General features: G+C 38.6%; 1 pseudogene; it reads right to left on the reverse strand.

The window, feature by feature from the left end:
- Window positions 1–1,868: 1,868 nt before the first annotated feature.
- LOC122735880 lies at window positions 1,869–2,817 on the reverse strand (annotated as a pseudogene).
- Between the last annotated feature and the right edge of the window lie 2,478 nt (window positions 2,818–5,295).

Raw genomic sequence — 5,295 nt, forward strand, 5'->3', positions numbered from 1 at the left:
TGAGAAATTAAGCGATTTACCCAGGGTCATACAGTCAATCTCTATCAGAGGTGAACCTTGAACTTAATTATTCCTGGCTAAGGGCAGTTCTTTAAACTTTATACCAAACAACTTCTCAAAGAAAAGCGAATTAATTTGGTATAGAAAGGAATAGAAAGGCCTAACAACTGAAGGATCTGGAAAGGACCTCTGTATTAGGTGGCAGGAGCTGAGCTTTAAGATAGGGAATCCAATGGGCAGAGATAAGAAGGACAACATTCCAGGTATGGAGATAGCCCATGCAAAACAATGAAGGTAGGAAATGGAATGTCATATGCACAGAGAAGCAAGTAGGTTTCTGACTGTAGTGAAAAATCAGTCTCCTAAAGAAATAATGTCACGCTGGTCCTTGACCAGAGAACTGATATAGTCTGACCTGTATTTTAGAAATACCAATTGCAGCTGACACAGCCCCAGTAACATGAGTTGTCTAGCATTGGTGCATTCCCTTTCTCATCAGAGGCATAGAAATTTGTGAGAAAGTACACCACTTTAGTTATGAGGGAGAGACACATGTTTCCTTTGTGACTACCTTGCTGTTGAATTTGGTCTGGCAAATAAAAAAGCATGTTTAAGATATGGATTCTTGAGCTACGGTTTTGAATAGATGTTGACCCTAAGGCATGCCTTGAAACTGAAAGCAGCTTTCAGCAGCCCACTTATTAAGAGGGGGTTGGGATTGGATGGAACAAGCTCTATGTCGACAATACACTTAGCTCTCACTTCACATACTTTATTCTACTACACTATTCTATTACACTATGTAAATTTATTCTTAGTAGAAATTTAAAATATAATTTTAATCTTTAATGCCCTATATCTTTTTTGTGCTGAATATCATACAAGAGACTTCCTTAGCACAGAAAATTATGCCTTCTCGAGTATTATTTAAAAATGCATTAATCTGGTCAATAAAATTATATTATGCTTGGATCACCAATTTTAAAAAGTTTCAAAGAGTGTCAGAAATGAATGGCTATTAGAAATCATTTAAAAGGGAATATAGCTAAGATGGTGGACTTGGAGTAACAAAACCTGGGTTTGGTTATTTCCTACAAGACCTAGCTGAGAGATCATGGGAAGCTTATTTGACCTTCCTAAGATTCAGTTTCCTCATTTGTAAAATGGAGCTGATAACATCTGTAGTACTTACCTCACAAGACTTTTATGAAAATCAAATTAAATAATGCATGTAAGGACCTTTGAAATTCACTAGAGAAATGACTACCATTACGATTCCTATCATCTAAGTTCAAACTCATCCTCAATCCACAAGATACATTTACAATACCTTGAAAAGTGGTTTTTCAGTCTATGCTTAACACCCCTGGTAAAATGGAACTCATTCTTCATAAGACAACCTCTTCTTTTTTCATGTTTATCCCAAATCTTTGTCCCTGTTCCTTCTGCCCATAGACGCTAACTTCTCTTGTCTCAAAGAGGGTTGAATAAGAATTAGATGTCAAAGGTAAGATTTGAATCCACATATTTCTGGCTCTAAGTTCAGCACTATAACATACGCCATCTACCTACATGTAGAACATTAAAAGAGTCACTTAGTTCCGTTTATTTACAGAATCACAAAGTTGAAAGGGATCTAAAGGGCCATTTGGTCCAATTCATACACAATCATCCAAATCACCAATTATCCATAGCCTCCCCTTGAAGACCTCCAGTGAAGCTGAATCACCCCATCACGTAGCCAAGAGAGTCCGTTTCATCTCTAAACAGTGCCCATTTCTTTGTTCTTTCCTTTTCTTTTTTTTTTTTTTTTTTTTTTTAGAAATTAAGGTCTTTATTTCAAAATCTGATTATAGTCGACCCTTTTATCAAGTGCCAAAGGTCACTTGCCATACCCGCACCAAGTTGTCTGTGTATACAGCAAATAGAGTCTGACCATCAGCAGACCAGGCTAGGGAAGTGCACTGGGGAGGCCCAGAGTGTTGCTACTATTGATCACTTCTCGCTTAAGCTCATCCACAATGATTTTACCCTCTAGGTCCCAGATCTTGATGCTGGGCCCAGTGGCAGCAAAGAGCCAGTAGCAATTAGGGTTGAAGCAAAGGGCATTGATTATATCACCACCATCCAAAGTATAGAGGTGTTTACCCTATTGAGGTCCCACAGCATGGCCTGATCATCCTTGCCTCCAGAGGCACAGAGAGAGCCATCAGGAGAAACTGTAACTGTGTTTAGGTAGCCTGTGTGACCAATGTGGTTTGTCTTCAGTTTGCAGATGGCCAAGTTCCAGACCTTGACCAGCTTGTCCCAGCCACAGGAGACAATGATAGAGTTGCTGCTATTGGGTGAAAAACGAATGCAGGACACCCACTCTGAGTGGCTCTCATCCTGCATAGTGTATTTACAGACACCCAGGGTGTTCCACAGCTTGATAGTCTTATCCCCGGAACCAGAGACAATCTGGCCATTGTCTGAGGAGAAAGCTAGCCTCAGCACATCCTTGGTGTGACCAACAAAGCGCCTGGTGGTAGTGCCAGTTGTAAGATCCCATAGTCTTAGTGTGCCATCCCTGGAGCCTGAGAGTGCAAACTGGCCATCAGAGGAAATAACCACATCACTAACAAAATGTGAGTGACCCCTGAGGGCACACTGATGGATCCCATAGTTTGTTTCATCTCTGGTAAGCTTCCACATGATAATGGTCTTATCTTAAGAAGCTGACAGGATCATGTCTGGGATCTGGAGAGTCGTAGCGATCTGGGTCAACCAGCTATTGTGGCCTTTACGGGTACTCCGAGGGGTCATCTGTTCAGTCATGATGAAGAGACTTCAGGGGATCGCTCCAGGAGGAGGAAGGATGGATCCAGATTGCACAGAGAGCCCAGCCAGTGCTCCTACACGTTAGGAGCCTAGCAAGAAAAGAGCGACGGTGCCCATTTCTATGGAGCTTTTCCTCAAATTTGCCTTTGTGAAACCTCTTAACTCTTAGCTCTGTCAGTGAAGGAGTGAGAGGGGGAAGACAGGCAAGTTGTCTGACTTAATGAAACACTTATTTGAACTGACCAGCAAAAATAATTAATATATGAAGAAAAAACCTAAGTGTCAATAAACAAATGTATTTCTTCCTTGTTCATTTTTAGTTATTTGCCTGGTTTTACTCCATTAAATGCTAGAAGTTTTATTCTACATAAATGTAGAACAAAAAGTCACAAGCTCCACCCTGCCCTAGACCTGATAGGTAAAAGCTTCTCAGTTGATTTGCATATACCTGGTAGCATTAGGGGCATGAGATGGAAATTTAAAGAGATTTTTCACATCCTAATTCAGAGCAGGCTAAATTTAAAAAGTGACAGAAGAGATCAAAAGATAGAGTAACTTCTGCCAACTTTTGCCTACTGACTGGGTATGGCAGCAGGTCTAAATCACAGAAGAGCTAAAATACCTTAGACGGAGCAATTGCTAAAAGATTTGAAAATCTGCCCTACAGGGAAGAGGCCACAGAGCAACTGAAATTCAGCAGACCAGAGAGCCTCAGCTACATTTAATCATTTATCTTTAATGGTTGCAAGTTTATAATAATTGTAAAATTTAAGAAAGTTTATTAATCTCTTTGCCAATAACTACTTTCACTACATTACATTTCGTTACTTTACATTGATTTAAACTGAATTTTATAGGTTTAAAATACCAAGGAAATAATACTAAATGTTATCTCTCCTTTTTCTAACCCCTGGCAATGAAGAACACATTTTCTTCTACCTTATTCCCATATCTCACACATTTTTATAGAACAAAAGGTCTTTGAGTGGAAAGGAATTTTTAAAACAATTTCATTGTTTGTATCTCAAATCCCATCCCAATGTGCCAGACATAGTAAGCACTTAAAAATGTTTGTTGTTGTTGAATGAATGTACTGTTAGGTACTGAAGGAGATACTAAGATAAATGAATTAGTCTTAGAATAAGAAGGGACACCAAAAGCCATTTAGTCTAACCTATACCTAAATAGGGGCAGCTAGGTGGCACAGTGGATAGAAGTCTGAAATCAGAAAGACTTATCTTCCAGAGTTCAAAACTGGCTTCAGATACTTCCTAGCTGTGTGACCTGGGAAAGTCACTTAACTCTGTTTGACTCAGTTTCCTTATCTATAAAATGAGCTGGAGAAGGAGAGAGCCTTTCTTGTATCTTTTGCCAAGAAAATTCCAAATGGGGTCACAAAGAGTCAGACACAACCTAAATAAGAACCCCTCCAACATTTTCAACAAGTGGCTGCCCAGCCTCTTCTTAAGTACCTCTCTTGGTGGGGAACTCACTATATATAGAAGGACCTGGTTCCAATCAGGATGAACTTCCCTTATAATATTGGGTCAATGACTGGGAATCCCAGATTCTTCAGTCCAGCCCAGCAATGTATTCAAGAGTTGTTGCTGCTGCTGCTGCTGCTGGTGATGTGTGTCTGTGTTTTTTGTTTTTGTTTTTAACAATACTTGAGATTTTGGTAGTTCTCATTCTCATGTAGTATGAGAACCAAGACATCATGATAGCTTTGCCAATTTTGAATTTTTTAGCTTATGTTAATTACTATGACCTAATCTTTACTGACCAAAATGCCACTGACTTCTAAAAGTACTTTCTTGTGTAATTCTGCATGAAATAATGATGTGCTAACAAAGTTTTACAATTCAAGTGTAGTTTTTAGTTTTCTTCTATTGAGAAATTATTTTGGATGCCTGAGATAGACTGGTAAATGACAAACATAAAAGCAGTATGCTATTGTTATCATCTTAAAGTTAGCATTTGGAATGACTAGATATAGTTAAAATTGAATATATTAAGCTCAATTAAAATTGTTGTCTAAATTTTACTTGTGGTTTTCATTTAGTATTTATGGGAGAGACTTGAAAGGTTACCTAGTGCAATCTGAACTTCAACAAGAATCCCTTCTTCAAAATGCCTGATAATCCAAGATTTGTTTTAAAAGTTTCCAGTGACAGGGAAATGATTAACTCCTAAGGCTGTCTATTACAAATTGAGAGAGCTCTAATAGTTAAGCAGCTTTTTCTTCTATTGAACTGAGATTTGCCTCTCTATCTAGTGCTACCAGTTCTGCCCTCTTAGGTCAAGAAAAAAAATCTAATCCCTATTCCATATTCATCTGTCTGATATTTGAAGACAGTTATCAAGTTCCATCATCATACTTTTGACCTCATTACTCCCCTGCTCAAGAAGCTACAATGGTACTCTATACTGCCTCTTAAGAGGAAAAAAACAAACAAACAAGAACAACAAAAACTT

The sequence above is a fragment of the Dromiciops gliroides genome, chromosome 1 (genome assembly GCF_019393635.1).
Source record: "Dromiciops gliroides isolate mDroGli1 chromosome 1, mDroGli1.pri, whole genome shotgun sequence".
In the NCBI taxonomy this organism is placed as follows: Eukaryota; Metazoa; Chordata; class Mammalia; order Microbiotheria; family Microbiotheriidae; genus Dromiciops; species Dromiciops gliroides.